The sequence below is a fragment of the Gallus gallus genome, chromosome 3 (genome assembly GCF_016699485.2).
Source record: "Gallus gallus isolate bGalGal1 chromosome 3, bGalGal1.mat.broiler.GRCg7b, whole genome shotgun sequence".
Taxonomy (NCBI): Eukaryota; Metazoa; Chordata; class Aves; order Galliformes; family Phasianidae; genus Gallus; species Gallus gallus.
Window position 1 is genome coordinate 18,393,344 of NC_052534.1, and position 19,734 is coordinate 18,413,077.

The 19,734-nt window shown below is 43.2% G+C and overlaps 1 long non-coding RNA gene across 1 annotated transcript; it reads right to left on the reverse strand.

Moving 5' to 3' along the window:
• Positions 1–13,205: 13,205 nt before the first annotated feature.
• On the reverse strand, positions 13,206–19,527 carry LOC121110454. Its single transcript, XR_005858118.1, has 3 exons — positions 14,509–19,527; positions 14,161–14,405; positions 13,206–13,365 (listed from the first exon to the last, which is right to left on the reverse strand). It is a non-coding gene; the product is annotated as an uncharacterized LOC121110454 (long non-coding RNA).
• Positions 19,528–19,734: the final 207 nt, after the last annotated feature.

Sequence of the window (19,734 nt, forward strand, 5' to 3'; positions counted from 1 at the left end):
TTAATGCAGTCAGTGGCACCGCTGGCCAAGGGAAAGCTCAGGAAAACATCCTGCCTTGCCATTTGAGTATGTTTCGGTCAGTAAGTTGTATGAGCGTCTTGGTTCAGCAGATATTAAAAGTAGATAATAATTCTTGTTATCTGCAGACCTGCTCTGCAGTTGCTGTGGCCGGAGTTGTTACTGTCATCATCTGTAGCTTTCACAGTAATAAGGTCACGCAGTCTTGCAGGGTCTTCTGCACTGCTCTTGTTGTGCCACTGCTCGTTCTCTGTATTTTTCCCAGAAACGTCACTTTCATTTATGACCAGACAACTTTGTTTAGGGAAGAAATGAAGGTGTCAGTCAATTCTGTAGGCACTTGTCCCTCCCAAGGGGAACTCCGGCAGTGAGTCAGCTCCAGCTTCTTGGCATGCAGACAGTGTGGACTCATTGCCTTCTGCCTCGTGGAAACCAAGTCCAGGTGCCTTCTCCTTCAGGAAGCCCGCTGGCTGCTGCTCAAGGCCCTTCTTCTCTTTGTGTTTGCAGGGATGTGCTGGATGGGAGCTGCACAGCCAGGTGAGCACAGAAACTGCTGTCTCCTCAGGTCCCTCGTGGGAGCTTTCTGGTGTGCATTGAGTGACTGGGTTGAAATTCAGGGCTGGAAGGGTCGATGTTCCACCGCCTTAACCGTTGAACAGAATTCCATCCACGATTCCATCTCCCTCAGGAGAGCCACCAGGGCTGCTTGCTTGGTTGTCAGTTGTGTGATGCAGTTGGCAAGGAGGTTCTCCCTGTCCCCGGGCACGCCTCTGATAGGCTGAAAAACAGACAGAGGATATAAATGGGTTGTACATCACTAAAGATCTCTGTGCCGGTCTTTAATAACCATTGCTAAAAATAACAGGTTTCAATTGTTTCCCGCAGCTTTGATATCTCATCTTTCTCATGACGCCCCCGGTCTCTACAGCCACAGCCAACTTCCCACATCTGAAGAGTTTCAGAAGGGAAGCTAGCAAGCCACCGTAGCGCTGAGGTACAACCGCAGTGAGACCTGGGGCAGCAGTCACTGCATGAATTTCAGTGCTTGCTTTCATTTGCTGCTGCCCTTTTTTGACTGCTGTGGGTTTCAGTAGTGATTTCAAACTCGCTTTTCAAAAAGTTCATTTTCTTTCTTTTATGCAGCTTGAGTTTAGGTTCAGCGTAATGGAAGAGGAGGTAAGGCTCAAATCATTTCCACGCATCAGCACTGTCACCATCCTTTTTGATAGGCATTTTTTGGAAATACTGACTTTCTTCTGAACAACTACAACGTATTTCAGTGTAAATGGATATTTAGATAACAGTGCATTTGAATTATCTGTAACACCTTTTACCAGAAAATATTTCTTTGCTGTGAAAGTGAGGAGTAAAGTAACTATTTAGAGCAGGTACTTGCATGACTCCTCTCAGAGCTGTGTCTGAGCCTACTGCAGGAGACATGATGTGCCACGACATTAGTGTTGTGAAGCAGAGAAGCTTCCCTGGCTGTCGCTCTCTGGAGGAAGCCAGGGACAGTGGAGACAGCAGACTCTGTAAGTAGCCCTGTGGGACCCTCTGAAAGCAGACTTGAAACCAGATTTTGATAACCCCAGGAGATGGGGCAGGATGGCAGAATGCCTGCAACAAGATGCCTGGTGACCTGCCATTGATCTTCAGGGGGCCATCACAGCCCAGAAGTGGGGGAAGAGTTGGGAAAGGCAATTAACCTAAGTGGTCACAGATGTTCTCACTCTGTATCTGCCCTCTGTGGAGTTCAGTGCTGTGGTTTTTGTGGAACGATAAACTCTGTGTCCTAAATGGAGCTGCTGTCCCTGACAGGAACTAATTTTTCCAAAGGTCTGTGCTGCAGCCGTCCAACAGATTTTAAATGCAGAAACATGTGAAAATATCCTGCAGTAGAGCTGTGTGTTCAGATCCGAACTAGAACCTGTTTCGACTGAGGAATAATTTGGGGTTTTGAGATGAATTAATCCAATAAATTATTCTAAAAATGGGGAGATCTTTATCAGTTGCAAGGGCCCTGTGTAATCCTCAGTGAATCTGGCGTCACTTCCAGCAGTCCTTTCTCTCCCCCTCTTTCAGCTGACCAAGGAAGGTGAAATGAAGATGGGAGAAGATGCAAAGATTACTTTTTGCTTGAAGGTTTTAGCTAAACTTCTTACTGAAAGATTTAAGTGTATGTGCGTGTCTGTGTGAGTGAATTTATTTGCTTATTTAGGACAACTTTTATGTTACCGTTATTTCTTATTCATACAATATCTTGTTTGGATAAGATTTTATTAGCTCATTTGGATAAGATACCTTGCTGAGTGGACTGGGCTTCCTTTTTTACTGAGTCATTCAGCTATTTCCAAACATCTTGAGATTTTGGGAACTTTATTTTCCACTTCCCCCTGAAAAAACTGCAGTATCCCAGCATTGTTTTCTGCTGACAGCATTAAATTGGCAGAAGAGCTTTAAAGATAATTGACAAAATGACAGGATAGGATAAAATGTTGGAAGGAAATATCTGACACAGGCATTCTTGGACTTTCTAACAGCTAAACCACAATGGCCTGCTGAATGAATGAGTTACTCCAGCAAAAGAAAGTAAATTGTATCCCTCCCAGAACTTGTATGTGGAACAAAATGGCAAAGAACCACTTATGGCAATGAATTGTATGGGCTGTGTTCTCACAGCAGGCTAAATTTCAGCTGGGCTGAAATTCGTGCAGCCTGCTCAGAGGTTATCAGGAGCAGAGAAAGGCCATCAGACATCCTGTAGTGGCAGCTGAGCCAGAGCTGGCAATAACCTTGCCTGTCACGGCTTCAGTGATGGATGTAAAGGGGGAAAGGTTCTAGAGGTCTCCTTCTAAAAGCTTACAACATTTAGCTAGAAAACACATTTCAGCCCTGAGCCTTGTTGTCAATAAGATCTGATCCTGGACATTTTCATGGCACCTAAGTTTCATGTTAAAATCAAATCTCACCCTGAGCTGTGACAAGTGACCCTGCAGGGCCTTTGTCTGTAACCAGTGCCACTGTTCTGCACAAACACATCATCCTGCACAAACTCCCTGTCTTGCACAAACACATCTTTTTGCACAAACAAATCACCTTGCTTGCCCAGCCCAGGAAAGGAGGCAGCATGGAAACAGATACACGGGCACAGAAGGCAAAAAAAGAAGCACAGCGTCGGATTTAATGTTCTAAGTTAGCCACAGAAGAAAGAAACAATGTCAACACGATTTCCAGAATGAGCTAAAAATATACCTCTTGGTTTATTTTTAGATGTGCCATGCTATCCAATAACAGTTCAGCTTTATGGCATGTAGAAATAGGATCCAGATTCTGATTTTGGTTGTATTGCTGGAAGTTTTCCATTGACTTCAAAGACACTTAATATTTTCACCAAAGTAATTTGATCAGAATCCGGCCACAGATGCGTTGTTCCTTCTTGTGATGCACTTACACGTGAGCTTTTCTGATAAAGTAATCTTTTAAAGAGCAATGTACTGATCTATCTCACAGCTCTCTGAGGTTCAAACGATATTACGTGTCCTGAAAATGAACAGCGCTGTATGTATGCTAAGCGTTGTGACATATTATATAAATGCATAATGTCAAGCATGCTATTTTCATCCTTACCCACAGCACAGTCATTACATATCTGTGGTAGGCTGAAATGCAACGCTGCATTTAACAAAGGTAATAGATTATGTTTGTATATCGTGTTGTTAGGTGATCCGCTGCTTCTCACTCCTAGGTCACTACTCAGATCTGTCAGGGTTAAGCATGGCCACTCATTGCTGCCTGACACCCAGCGTGCTTCAGCAGCTGCAGAACTTGTTCCCCTCTGTAACTCATCAGCTCTGGTCAGATCCAGGGAAAATGCTCTGTGGTGATCACGTGGCAGGAGCAAAATGCCAGTCTTTGTTCCGGAATATCCCGTTCAAAGCACAGCTGAGCATTGCTGGTGACAGGGGTGTAAAATGAATTAAGGACATGCAGCTGAAATATCATCACGAGCACTGAAAAACTAACTAAAATAGGAGAGTGTATGCTTAGTAAGCCAATGGTTATCTTAAGATAATAGTTTCTTTTTTACAAATATCCAGCATGCTTGCCATGAAGCATGGAACAGAAAGTCCCAGTAAGAGATGCAAGCCCAACTTTGAGAATGCCAAGGTTCATTCCAGCTGCAAAAACATGTATGCAGTTTTTTCTGGTTAAATTTGTGCCTCATGCCTAATGTTTGGCATTGTTCCTGCATTGCTGATCTTTGCCCCACAGAAGCACATATGAAATCCACCCGACCAAATCTGAAGGCCTTCTGGTCCGTTTGTATGAAGCAAAGCTTGTAGTCGTTTCAACCCCATGGATAAGAAGCAGCTGAGCATGCGCCCTTCCCTCTGATTTCCATGGCAGATGGTGCTGAGTAAGGGCTGGCCGGGCTGCTGACACAGCCATGTGGGAGGAAGATGAAGGTGCAGGAGGATGGACAGGCTCTGGGAGCGGATCCCTTTCCTTTCACACGGCATGGGAGAGGTCATGGTGCCTCCCCGCCACAGCAGCCTCTGCGGATCCTTGCACAACTCGGCCTGCTTTAAGCTTTTAACAAGGGTGTAGGAGTTCAGAAAAAAAATAAAAATACCTCCCTTCCCCCTAGAAAAAAATTAATTGCAAACGTTTGTTTTGATGTAGCGTGTACAATAAACTTGAATCGCCGAAAGTGAACCGTGCAGTTGTGCAAGTATCTCTTTTTTCTTTTTTCTTTTTCTTTTTTTTTTTTTTTGCCCTACTTTTCATTCCTGGTTAGCTATTCATTTTGTTTTGCTCTCGGAGAAGGCACGCTGCACTCTGGATCCCAGTCCCAGGGAGGCTGATGGCAGAGTCCCTGGGGCCACCATCACCCCGGGGCTGAGACAGCTCCTCTCTGTTGACCCCGCTGGGGCTGCCCCATTACACACCAGCAGACAAACTGCTTCCTGTCATGTCCAATCCAGACAGCACTCACTGTGATTCATTTGTCAGGCCGAGGCAAGCGTTAATGCTGAGTAATAACACTTAAATAGTGCATGGAGATAGGTTCCACTCTCCTTGTAACTGTGTTACTAGTTATGAGTACTGCTTATTTCTTATAACACTCATTTATTTTAATACTCTTCGAGAGACCAGGAACCCAGTGTTTTTAGGGCTCCATACAAACAAGGCCTTGATGTTACAGCTCTCTCTGTGCTGGGAACCCATGTGTATTCATAGCTTCAGTGTCAACATTGTGGTCCTCGCAAGCTCTGTAGACCTCGGCTGAACCCAACACAGATGCTTCAGATTTATTTTTCTGTTAACAGGCTCAGAATCTGAATCCTGGTTATTATTATTACCAGTACACAGCATGCCAAGATGTGAAGGACAAAAGAAAGGACAGTCTAAAATGCAAATGATGCAATAAATGGGCACAGAAAATAGCAGGGAGAGAATGTAATCCAAAGGGACAAGGCCAAGAAAATGGTTGTTCAATTTAACAAGTTGTATTTAACAATCACGTACTCACATTAAAGTCATTTACTGTGGGGAGCAATCAAGAAAACATTAATGACTGACCCCTTCCATTCCCATTCATAAGCTACATCACACCATCACCTCAAAACCTTCCTATGGATTGGCCAGTTGTGCAGACAGGGGTTACAAACAGTGCCATGTGACAAATCAGGCCAAAGGACAGGCGGCTGATGTGCTAAGCAAGTCCTAATGCATAGCTCATGAGAAAGCCATTGGCCGAAATTGGCTTGTCAGTCATTTGTTAAATGGTTATTAGCACTGAAGGCTATGTCCTGGATGAACACGGCTGATTCTCACACCAAGGAAGAGTAATGTGTCTTGAAGCTTGTGTTGATGGAGCTACATATTTGTTCATTGATCTCTTACCAACTTAAGGCATAAGGAATGCAGTTTTGTTGTTAATATTTTGCTCAATGTTGAGATAAAGGACGATAGTATTCTATAGCTGTCCCGTCAGTCTGAGTGCACGTGTCATATACATCAAATGACAAAATCAGTAATTAACATAAAACTCTCCAATTCCTACAGCTAAGTCCTAGCATCCTCCCTTATCTTTTCTTTCCTTCTTCTTTTTCTTCTTCTTTCCGGGGAGGTGGATTTAATCTTCTTTCTACAAGTCTGCAAAAAATTCCATTTATAGAAACAACAGCATTGATATAATCCGTTAAAATATGCCTAATTATTTGCCAAATTAAATATTGTTTCCAAAACTGTTATAAATCTGCACATAAATCCTTCCAGTGGAAAGTTCTGTCCTCTTACTGCAGCATTAGCATTTAGAGCATTTCTAAAGGAGTGATATTGCCACACGCTCAAAGCAATTCCAAATTCCAATTAGAGGGTAACTTCGTGTTGAACAGTTACAGTGTTAGAGATTTGTGCATGATTTATAAGATATAGGCTGAAATGGTTTCTTTCAAATGTCTGCACACATCTGGAAATGGTACCTTACGTATACGTGTATGCACAGTAAACCACGCACACATAAATAGCCGTGTACAGGCACACAGATAGTTCAGGCACACTCCAAAGACATCTTCCGTGACAGATGTTGCTGTCGGTGGGGAGGAACATGATCTTTCCTAACAAGGAAGTAATTGTTTATTTTTTCCTTGCCATTTTGTGGTGGGAATTGGACATTCCGTGTTTCTTATTACCATGTGGTAATTACTCCTTGTGTGCTGAAGGCACCGGTAAAGCGGAGTGTTTCCTAATTCCCAGAAGGCTTGTGTTATCTCATGGTGACACACACAGCGCGCTGTGACATTCCTTCCTGATGCAGGTAAATTGGCTAATGCCACATTTGAGATATAGCTTTGCACTTCCATTAAAACCACGCTTGCTTTTCCCCGGTTGCAAAACACTTCATAGAGCTGTAGATTCCAGAATGAAAAAAAAAAGCTGTGGAGTGCTTTTGCCACTGAGATTTTAATAACATCCTGACAAGGGCTAAACAGAAATGTACCACTGCTGCAAAGCTGCATAGACAACATGTGGGAGAAAGCAGCTATCTTTACTCCTGTGTGCATAGGAAAGGATATTGATAATCCCATGTGACTGACACGCAGCAACAGTGTGAGGATAGCTTTCTTAAAGTCTATTGCCAATATAAAGGACACATATCATCACTAAACAATTTCATGGTGCTACTGTCAGGTCCTGACTATTTCAAGCTTTCATCTCTTCCATTAGCAAATAGCACGAGCAGCCTTCTGCACGTGCTCTCGTCCCAGGCTGCTTTGACTTCTCAATATTCTCAGTTATGAAAGAGCCCAGGATGCACCTCAGCTTCCAGCTGGCTCCTTGTGCTGCTGCTGCTGCAATAAACAGTTTGGAGAGATGGACAATTCTGTGTCGTGATGAGCCCCCAAATCCATCATTACATTCTGACTGTAATGTATTTTTCTCAGTTCCCCACAGCAAGGTGTCATTCCACTACTCTGCCCTTCGCTTCAGATTAAACTCCACCAAGATCAATGTACAGTGAGTCTGGCCATGTGAGGACAGATTCGTGACATGGATAGAGCGAGGACAGAGAAAAGACCCTTCTGACTATTGCACCTGGGGAGCTCCTCCAGGTCCCTCTCGGTTCCTTCTAGAAAGGAATCCCAGCCACGGGGTACATACACTTGGGGTAAATAAGTTATTGCTTTCCTCCAGTGAGGTGATACAGCCCTTCCTTTATGTACAGCTAGCTAGTATACTCACAAATAAATTCGTGCATGTATATTGTAAGTATATATGATCTCTAAAACCCAAGCTCTTCTGTGTTACAGAATCATCAACAGAGGAATCTTTTATTAGATGAGGACTTGGACATGGGAAGGTTCTCCAAGGGGAACTCCCATCTACCATGAGACAATGGCGAACCTGGCTGTCTTCCAAATATGGTCATAAGTCATTTTAGCTTTTCTCTTAATAAAAATCACCCCTGTCAGTCTGAGATATGAACAGGTGCATTTTTGGCAATAGCTTTTCATGCTTCACATGCTTTCCATCAAGAAAAGGGGGAAACACATCTGGACTGGGGAGAAGTGGAGACAAACACTTAACTCCAGTACAGTTACTGACAATAATGAGATCAAGATGAGAAACATATTTTTTGATTGTGGTTTTCTTTTTTTCCCAAGGTTGTCTCTGAGACAAAGTCCCCTATGGATGTATTGCTCAGGATGACAGCCTCTGCTTTGCATCTGTCCTACAAAACTGAATACAAGCTCTGAAGTTCAAAACTGGATTTCAAGTCAGACAGAGTTCAAGGCAGACTTGGGATTTTGGCTTGGTTTCACAGCTAATTGCATAGGGTAGAATCCTGCTCATCTCAAGTCAGTGACACAAATCCCATTTGTTTCAGTGGGGCAAGAACGTCACCACTGGCAGTTTAGCAGTCAATTACCAAAAGAAATAAAAACTCTGATTTTGACCTGACAGTCATTGTGGCATCTTTATTCATGCCCACATCAGTCACACCTATAGTATGCTGGATCTATGTTTCCCTCCCTTTATACTTATCAAGATTTCCCTGCCTGTCTTGTGCTGGAACTCTTGTGTCAAAGGTTGCAACCTTCAGATCCAAGAGACAAAATATTTGCTAGGAAGTACCACAGCTTGAGATAAAACTCTGACAGCATTTCGGCGCTTACAGTGCAAATCCCAGTGGAGTCACAGGGCAGGTCTCACTTATTCTAATTGTCTCTAGATCAGTTCTTTGTAAAGCTCTAGAAGCACTGGACGCCATCATATGAGATAAGCCAGAAGTGTTTGTCAGAACAAACTGGCAATAACTCTGAGCAATTTTTTTATCATCATGTCATCCTCAAATACTCATGACCATAAATGGCACGAACTTTTTGCCTTTATGCAGGAATTTCCTTTTCGATTTCTCTGTTTCTGAAGGCAGCCTGTGCTCGGATGACACGGAAAACATCTGGAGCGTGATGCAGCCCCTCGCATCCCCATCCGACAAACAGATGGCTGCGCACGCCTCGGGCAGCACAGGAATATCGCCCCACTCGGAGACTTTTAACGATAACTCAGCTAGTTGCTCCAAAACATCATATGTTATACCAATATTTTGCACTAACTGAGTAATGTGAAATGTTCTGCCAAGCCTCCTCGGTGCGCTCCTCCCCAGCTGTCAGCCCCAGGACAATGCTGGCAGTGAGGAGCCCCGTGCTCCCACAGGCGCTCAGCTGGCCTGAGCCTGGACTGAGGCCAAATGGCTCCTCAAACGCTTTCCATGGGTTACAGCTGAATGTATATTGCCTGCTGCATTCATGCAATTCCTTCTAGTGGGAGGAAGGCTTGCATGAAAGCTGCTGGAGTGCTTGTAGTCCAGCCTGGATGTGGGTGAGGGAGAGGCCCTCCCTGGAGAGCTCACACCGCAGTGTTTTCAGTGACAACGATGAATTTACACATAGATACTGTGCTGCCAGATTTTGTTTGCTCAAGCCCCATTAAACTTCATGGAGTTTAAATATAGCCAAGCCACAACCCTGGCTTATAGCATCCTCTTTACTGACCACTGTTGATCCTCCTTATTGACCACCATTGCTGCAATGACCAGAGCAGCATTCTAGGAGGGCAGCCCCTGCTGGGATTATGCACTGCTTCATCCTCACCCAATGATTTCTCTCACTGCGGGGTGGCCACCACAAAGCATAGGGGTTGAGTGGCTCTGTTTCTTCCCTAGGTGTTGGTCTTGATCAAACTGAGCATATACTTCAGCGGAGCATTCATCCATAGCCACTTCTGGAGCAGCAGTGAGTGGAGCAGAGCATGGACACAAAAACTCTCCATTCATAACTCTGGATTGCTAATGGCTTTTGCAATCCAGTTTTGTAAAAGAGGGGGGTTGTTATATGGACACCAGTGATGTGAGAAGGTTGCTGCCGTGTCAACTTAGTAAGCCATTGCACAGGAGGATATGAGTGGGCCATGAAGATGATGAAAGGGCTGGAGCACCTCTCCTGTGAAGAAAGGCTGAAGGAGCTGGGCTTGTTCAGGCTGGAGAAGGCTCCAGGAAGATCTCATTATGGCCTTCCCGTACTTGAGGGGAGCTAATGGACTGTTGGTTATTGCACACCTGTCAGCAGAAGAGAAAGATTTTGAAGAACTGAAAGAGGTCAAGAGATCCTCTGTACATAAGTAAGTCAAAAACACTGCATTGGCAAGCTGCCTCTTGTGGTCAAAGAAACAGGATCCTATGCCCACTTTCAGCAATGAGAAAAGAGTTGGAAGGAATGTATTTTAACCAATAATCTGTGTTTGCATTTACTCATATTTGGAGTTAACAGCATAGAAGGATATTGTGCTATTTATAGTTTGCATAGCAATGAAATTTCGCAACTGAGGGGTATCAGGCTAAGATTACTTCAAGATGAATAGTAAGAAAAAATATATGTAAAAATACATTCCATACAGTCCATTGTTTTTTGAACAAGACAATGATGAATTCACATTTTGACAGTTATGTAGGTAAGTAATGAAGTAAGCGGAGAGTTCAAGTTAATCGTATATGAAGTGAGACCTCCACAGGAAAAGTGTTAGAGGTCTGCAAACCAAACTGGTTAAAAACCTCTGATGCATCTGTTGTTCTCTATCTTCCAGGGCTGGAACTGCCTATTGCCTGCAGTGGGAGGGATCCTATTTACCCCAGGCTGCTATATCTTCCCCAGAGTGCAGTAGTCTGGGCTGCAATCATTAGCTCTGATCACAAAAGAAGCTAATCCCTGACGCTCTTCCCCTGCAGTGTCTGTGTCAGAGCTCTTTCCAGGGCAATGATATCCATTTTGGTCCCCCGAGGATTCTCCAGGAAATGCTTGAGGGCCTTCTGTTGGATTAGATCCAGTAGTCCTGGAACAGATCCTTCTCTTGCCTCTTTCTCTTTTGAACTACATGTTGGCCAATCTCTGTGCACTGCCTACTGCTCTGTGGGAGCTATGGCAGCAAACAGCCCAAAGCAGTGTTAAAAAAAAGAAGGAAGGGGGTTAAGGTTATACTGTCTTAACATCAGTTCCCATGCCAAATACAACAAAAATGTTTCTGCTCCCTTAGCACCACCCCATCTTCATTTCACACTCGAGTCCTGATGAAGTGGTGAGATGTAGTACAGATGGCTTTCGCTTTCCCCAGGCCTTCATGTCACAAAGATGAGATGCTTTGGAACATGGCAAGACAAGGGGCAGTGAATTTGGGGGCATTGTGGTGTTTCAAGTAAATAGATGTATCTGGTCAGCAGATGAGTCACTCCATAATGCCCCAGGTTCTCTTTGTATAGGAGCCCCAATGAGGGAAAGCCTCAGAAATCATGAAAAGCCTTGCAGAGGCCTTGTGCAAGAGAAGCGCCCTGTCACAACAGTGGCCTAAGAGCTTCAGGATTCCTCTCTGTACCGTGCTCTTGTGCAACATTCAGGCCTGCTGGTTTGTGCAGTGTTGGCTGCTCTAATGAGTCTCCTGACTGAATCCCAATGCACACACCAGATCAAAAGAGCTTTCCATGGGTTTTTACACTGTTTGTTTTGCTGCCTTCAGTGCCTGCGCTGCAGTCTTGGGTGCTTCGTGAATGGATAACCACCACATAATGTTCAGAGTCTCTGCATGCAGTACTTGAAGAAAGGTGGTCCAGCTTGTCTGTCGGTGTCACACGAAGCTCTCTGGCTTTGTCTTGGTACAGAGGCCAGCACAGTGTCTTCCTTATTCCCTCTTTGTCTTGGAAATGTTCCCTAAAGGACTGCACATTCTGGTGGTTCCTTGAGAGAGGTGGCAAACCACTTTCAGACCCTACCACATCACATGGCAGTTCAACGTTGTTCCTTAGCACTGCTACAGGACAGCAGCCTATCCTTTCATATCAAGGCTTGTGGACGCCATTAGCCACACCCTGCACTTTTAGAGTCAGTACTTCTTTTACCAGAGCAGTTAGCTCTGCTTTCTTCAGACTGGCTTTTCTTCATGTTTATGGCAGATTGCTACCTGCCTCACTGAGAAAAAATACAAGTTCTGTAACCTACTCACATGTGGAGTGTTTCTGGAGACCTACAGCTACATGACCAATGCATGCATCTACTGGTCTGAACTTGGTTGTTTTGTTAAAATCCCAAATGACCTGTCAACACAGAGCTCTCCGTCGAATCTCTCCTACAAGTTACAGGAAAATTGGTGTGGGTTGCTAATAAGGCTTCTGCCACCATGCCAGCTATCTTTGTCTGCAACACCAGTCAAGACAGTGACCAATTTCGCAATTTCAAGATGGAAGTGATAGTGTAGCAGTACCTGGTAGTGCTGCATTTCATTTTAGCCTTCTGAAATAGGACATTTTGATCTCTTCTGGAAAATAAAAATAAAAATAAATCTTTGATTACCATTTTACAAAATGATTTGACTGACTTGTGGAGCTGGGGAGCAAAAATGCTGCAGCCATTCTCTTTTGCCAGATGACTAATAAGGTGGATGGAAGAGTGTTCATTAGGATGTTGAACAAACAGTTGCAGCAACATATACTGTAGGAAAATAATTTACAACTGTTGTAGATGTCTTCCAGCAGCATTGTGTGGGCAATTTTAATAGAAGAAATGGAGGCAAATACAAGCAGCTACTGCTGGAGGCGAGAAAGGTGATGGTTACTTAAAAATGCCATTGACTGACCTCATCGTGCAGAGACTCCTCTTAGGTCGTTAACTGGATCATGTCATAAATCATTTGCCAATCCCAATGCTTTGTTCTGACAACAGTGCTACAAGTCATCTGATTTGTCAGACAATAGGGTGATGTCAAAGTTCTGCTCCATGTCTCACTTTGTGCCCCAAGGCTGAGAAAAAGGATTTAGCTGCAGCAGTGAAGAGCAGATAGAACTATGGCTATTGCCTGGTACTTTTACCTTCAAAATAGTTATACAACATTATTCTGTCTTGTTGCCTGGTGAAAGCATAAATCCACAGGACTGATTTTAAAATGGGACCAATTTTGCCAAATTTCATGAGCATTTCAAAAGAATCCTCACACTCCATCATGACTAATGCCTTCTATGGTTCTGAGAACATGCCAGTAGCTTGCACATTCTTCTTTGGTTGGGAAATAAAGAACCTCCATTCATAGAGAAACCTTTCAAGTAACTTCATATAAATCAATCACTCACAACTGCACAGTCAGTTTTCATCGTCTTGTCAGTTTTTAATTAAAAAGTTACGTCAACAAGCGATGACAGACTTGAGCAGCATAGCCTTCTTCAGAATGGGCAGATCCATCTGCAGGTGAGAACACAGGACAAATATCTGTGCCGCCCACAGAATAGGAGCTGAAAATGACCTGCAACATGGAAGAAAAAGCATAGAAAGACAGATTTAAAAAAAAATTCTCCATGGCCATTAATTTTTTGGTCCAACTCCAGGCCTACACGTAGCTGCAGAATAAATGAGGCAACTGTATGTTGCATCACTTGACTGCATGACATCAGCATTCATATAATGGTGATGATAGCTTACAAGGAGTGAGGGAAAGATAGTCCTGTTTTCTTTTCTGTTCATTTTATTGACTTGGTTTTAAATTAAGGAACATATTAGAGGATGGAAATCTTTGTTAGGAAGCTATCCAGCACTGACTATGCCCTCCTCTTTGCATCATATCCTCCTGGTGGATTTAACTAACATGTGAGAAGTATTGACACATACCCTGACCAAATTCCAACAGATTTCCATGCAAGGCTTGTGAAAACCCAGAACTGACAATCCAATACGAGGAGAAAGGAAAACAAGGCAATATGAATGATTTAGAGGTTCAACCATTTCAGGCCTCCTTTCAACATCGTAGAGAGGGAGAGATAAAGGACAACTTCATTTAAAATGATTTCTTTCAAGGCAGATAGCCTTAAAAATGGAGAAGAGAAACCTACAGATCTGGGGGTTGCGAAATCTTCTGTCCGTAGACTTGTAACTCATTTTGTTTTCTGCTTGCTCAGGAATTAGAGATTAAGGAACTTGGATCAGATTCACAAGAAAAGCTGAGGACTTTGGGGACTTATTTATCTTTGACCCCAAATATAAAGGCTTACTTTTTTATCTTTCAGTTAGTTAGCTCAGGATTACCTAAGATATAGGGACTTACTGCGGATTTGTAGAAGTCTTTTCAAAGTGCTTTTGTTTCTACGTTATCAAGCAGTTTAGGCTGGCAACTTCAGGATTCCTTGCTGACTTCTTTGTTGTTGTTTGGTTTATTTAAAGAGGTGTTTCATACAACATGAGTGTTATAACTTTTTCTTTCCATTAATAATTGAATGTCTTAAGTAAATGCCGCGATTTAATCCATTTTTATCCTTCCATTCTTTGTAGCAATGTCTGATGATAAAGTAACTGAAAGAGAATTGAAAAGAAAACAAAAAATCTGTTTTCTCAGTCTTAATATATTCCAGCACATTGCAAAGCTTTTGCTTTCTCACATTTTGTGATATTTCACCTGCATTATCAGTTAGGCCTCAGTTCTACACAGGTATCCAGCTGTACTGACTGCTGCAGTTAAGCAGCATTTTGTTCTCTCCATCTCATTCTCTGTGCATTCTGAGGACATAAAGAAGATGACAGCTTTAAAATTTAACTTGCTGCCTATTTTTTCATCATGAGAAATTGCTTTAAGGCTATGCAAGTTTCCAGCAGTGACTGGTGCACCAAATAAATGCGATGGATACGTGTGAGCCCATATTAGAACTTATGGTATTTGTGAAGTATATCTCACTGTAGAAAAGTCAGAGAACAATATTATGCAGGCAGGCAGAATGTCTGGGAAAGTAAAAGGAAGTCTGAAAAAGAATAGAGGATAGAAAAGGTACAAGATCAGAGCAATGCTGGAGAACTTACTATGTAGTTAGCAGCTCCATAATGATCAATAATAATGTGCACTTCTCAGAGGCAGGCAGTGCAACCACAAGATAATATACAGGAAAAAAATCAATAACTGCACATCAATAAACTCACGTGCTTACTCATAACTGTGCTGTGATGAACAAGCAATTTATTTGTACAAAGAAGACAAAAATATTTCCCTCCTCTCAGTAAATTTTTTTGCCCCTTTTAAAATGGCCAGTACATTTCTGCATGCCTACCATACACTATTCTTCTGAGGTTTGCATTGTTGGGTAAAAAAATAAATGAAACACTTTGGCTTCACCTTTACCTTCTACAGACTTTTATGTACCTTCTCTCAATACAAGCAAAGGGCAGTATTGTGTTTAAGACGCATCATCTGGGTTCAGAATGGAGGGGAGTAATATCTACTTATCCCACACCTCCTCTGACAGAGCGCTGGAGGGTTTGTTTTCAGAAGCAGCTTCTGATTTCACTGTGCTTGATTGCTTGATGTGCCCAGTTTGATCAGCCTGAGGCCAGACATCTAATGCCTCCAGCTCCAGCTGAGGGCCATGAGATCTACAGTCCTTCCTACACGCAAGTCAAGGTCAAGATGCTCCAAGAGCAATCGGAAATGTCGTTTCCCCAAATCAGAAGCCATGTTTGAAAGTCAAGGTTTTAGTCTCTCTGTGATTATTCAAAATATTTAATTTAGGCGCCTCGAGATTTAACTGACTGTAAGAAGCCTAGGGCTCCCACGGACCAAGTGAGAAGCTTAAAGGCTGGCAGCGTGAATTTGTAATCTCCTGTAGAACAGGATATCATCCCAGCACACAAATCCACCATGAGGTTGAACCCTGGCGTGCTTTGTAAGTGCTCAGGTTTACACTGAAATAAATATATAGAAAAAGCAGAAATGGGTTTTGCTGATCCTTCAGTTATGCCAGCAACATATACGGAGTGGTATGTGAGCAATTTCCCCACAGAAAATGTCCTTGACTAGATACCTATCTAAATAGACCCTGAAATCACATTTGAATCAATGTCTTCATGATGCGGATAAGGAGCCAAGCAGAAGATGAATATATTAACATTAGGAACCCGATTTTTGTTCTTTTTAGATTAGTTCCAGCCAAGAGCATCTCTCTTGAAGCTGATGGACTTGCCATCATGAAATTCTTTCAGTGGAAATGAAATCAGACTCTCTAAGAGAGAATAGTCTTCTCTGTTTCCGATGCAAGTATGTGGGCAATAGATATTGACAGCTGGAAAGAGCTTAAGTTCAGTTTAATCCTTTTATTGACTTATTACATGTTACAGTGAGCTTGATGTCATTGTGGGATATCATCCAAGACTAATAATAATTATGATACTATCACATGAAGTTTGGCTTTTACCCTTACTGCAGCCAAATGCAGCAGACAGGAGGAGAAAGAAGAGAGAGGAGACCCTTCATGGCTTTCTCCCTGACCATGCTGTGCAGAGATATTCAGTGAGAAGTCAGTCTTCTGCAACAAAGAGATGCTTTGGTTGAGGGTCACAGAAAGAAAAATGGAACACTGGTGGCTATAACTCTCTTCCTAATGTGGGATTTACAAAGGTTATCATGGACCGTGGAGTAATTTCAAAGAGTTTTGCTAGTGCTATAACCTGGGGTCAGGAGAATAAGCCTTCTGGAATAGAGGAGGATTCCCTTAGCCTTAAGCTATTCATTCTAGTTACGAAAACAGAACAGAATGTGACCTACCAATCTCTCCCTTCCGGAGAATCGTGAAGCCTCTCACAGCACCTAAAGAAAATCAGCTGCTTGTGGGGATAAAAAGATTACAGATGAATCTACCACTGGTAAGCCCCAGCTTTCGTTTTTTAAAATGGTGTGTATTTCCCAGCAGATGGTCTTTACCTTCTCTAAGTCGGACATCATCTAAAGCTCTGACTAGGCAAGATTTGAGTGCTTCAGAGTAAATAAATGTACAGACTCATAACTCAGTCAATGGGGAAACAAAGCCCACCCTCAGGCCACTACTCCCTGGGAGCCCTGCCTTCCGATCAGTTAATTCAGATCTACTTGTGGGTGATGCTGAGTACACCTAAACCCCCAGGTAACTCATAGGAGCTAAGGTCAAGCTTTTCAAGCACTGAGCACTAAGAGATTGCAAGCAAAGTCAGGCTGCGATACAGTGCAGTGCAGCATACCCTCTTTTCTGCTGTATCTTTAAAATGTTAATCCCTTCACCTACCCCTGACCAGATCTCTCTGCTCAATTGGTTTCCTCATTACACAGCTTGCGAGCAGATCATATTCTTGTCCTGAATGGTAAGACTGATGCAGAAAAGGTTTTCTGCTGCTGGTTCCAGTCTGAGCAGCTCCTTTTTGGAATCACTTCTGAAAATGTATTCACAGCTTCAAGACTACACCTGCACAGGAGATGCCTGTGGCAGTCAGTAGGGAATATGACTAATTAAATAGGAACAGATTTTAAAAGATTACTTCATCCAAGAAGCAAAAGCTAATAATTATATGGAACAAGATGATTACCTGGAACAAGATGATAAAACTGCTAATGTTCCTGTTTATAATATGCCTGTGAAACTTCTCTGTTAAAGCTGGGCTGCAGTGCATTACAGTTTACTGTCCGATAACACAAAAATTAATGCTGCCAGTATTCTTTCAGAATCATACTTTTCTTCAAATGAAATCCCACACGGAATTGCCCCGTCCAAATAACTTCTACAGCTTTCTGGATGATTATCCTCACCTGGGAAGGAGGAAGGCTTTGGCATAGAGCTGCTTTTGGCTCATGCGTCGAATGTATCTGAGAGCTCTGATAGATGTGGAAGAATTGGTCCCTTCTTCCCGGGAGGAAAAGGGGTAACATCTCTGTGAGATGGCAGGCCGTGGTAACGGGTAGGTCTGTGCTTCTGTGAGTTTGGTTTGAAAGGAGGGCTCCACTGCTGCGTGCACACCTTCTAAAACTGCCAGAGCTCTCTTGTTCCCTGTCAGCTGGGGCTGTGATTGCAGGGTGTGCCTGCTCCATGCACACAGCCATTACACAAGCAAATACAGCAGTTAAAATGTTGATATTTCATCTATCACTGCAGAGCCGACTCCTCTGATCTCCCTATGTCAATGTCCCAAGCGCTGTGCAGGTTCGGCCCTGCTCTCCACCCAACCTCTGGGCCTTTTTATTGATATACACATTTCCCCTATCTTTCTATATTTCTTTTAAAGAAGCCTGAGTTCCTGAAGAAATAGCAGGTTACAGAAAGTGCCAATATGTTGTACCGTGAGTACAGTTCAGTGCAAGTGCTGTCTAGACTCAACCACTATTTTACTGATGGCCCTCTACAGCACATTAAATTACTGGTTGTCTCAAAACAAACTCCTCCTCCTGATTTAGTCTCCCACATCTTCCCAGAAGCAGTTTATGATGACCTTTGAAGGTTTGCTTCAAAAATGTGAGCTCTGGTTGGCATCTGAAGGCCAACATGGCCTTGATGCCATACTCCACACCCATGTGAAACTCCCAACCTGAACCTCAGCAGCTGGGGTCAGCATCACCAGGGCTGCCACACACCACCCAGGCCTTCGGAAATGCTTTGATTCTCTCAATTCCTGTGAGACAGTTCACATCTGTAGAACTACGTACGACTTGAAAAGGCTTGTTGGATCAGGACTTAATTTTACCTGAGACAGGCTGGGACATTCCTAGATGGCCTGCAGTGTGCTTCTGTGTTTATTGGGCTGAGCGAGCTATTTCAATTTTCAGAAACTTCAATAAGTAACGGGTCCATCTTAATTGCTGCTTGTTTTTAACCATTTGTGCAATACCTCCAGCCAATTGGCAGGATTAATAGGTTAGCAATGCTATATTAATTAAAATAATGAAATTGCTCTGAAGGAAGGAAGAGCTAATTAACTACAGAACATTAATACTCTAACCAAGAGAGAACCCAAGGGAAAAGGTCTCCAGTATAATTAAGAGCGAAGACATTTTTCTTCACTCTACTGTCTTCCCATTGTCACAGTCACTAATGACTTTTGTGTGGCTTTCTGCAAGGTTTTCTGATCTATGCATAAAAATACCTAGAAGTAATTTGTATTGTTTTTTTCTTTCCCAACTTTTCTTTTTTCCTGGCAGTACTTTCAATACAAGAAGTAAACTTTCCACTTCCCTTTGCCCTTCTGAAATGGTGGTGAAGCAGCTTCTTTCTTACATGCTGGTTAAGCCCCAAGCCCAGCCATCAGCAATACTGGCATGGCACGGCACGAGAATGGGGCATGCCACAGCAACCCATGTTGCACTTTCCCTTCCTACTGTACATCCCACATTTTTCCTCTGAATGACAGCTGAGTCACTGACTTGTTGCAGTCTTTTTTTTTAATGTAGTTGGCAGTCAGTCTGCTTTGAACCACACTGCATTTTCTTCATTTCCCATTCTCTAATAACAATCCTCATGAAACCACTGTCCTGAGACTCAGTTCGAAATGAAGGATTTCTGTCCTGCTTTATGTGTTGGAATCTCAACTTGTCCTGTGCAGCAAACATTTGCGAATGTGTCCAGGAGTGAGTATTTCAAAGAATCATACCATGGTTTGGGTTGGAGGGGACCTTGAAAACCACCCAGCCCCACCCCCAGCTGTGAGCAGGGCTGCTCCCACCAGCTCAGGTGCCCAGGGCCCCATCCAACCTGGCCTTGGGCAGCCACAGCTTCTCTGGGCAGCTGTGCCAGGGCCTTGCCACTCTCTGAGTAAAGAATTTCCTCCTCACATCTAATCTAAATCTCCCCTCTTTTAGTTTAAAGCCATTCCCCCTTGTCCTGTTGCTATCAGACCATAT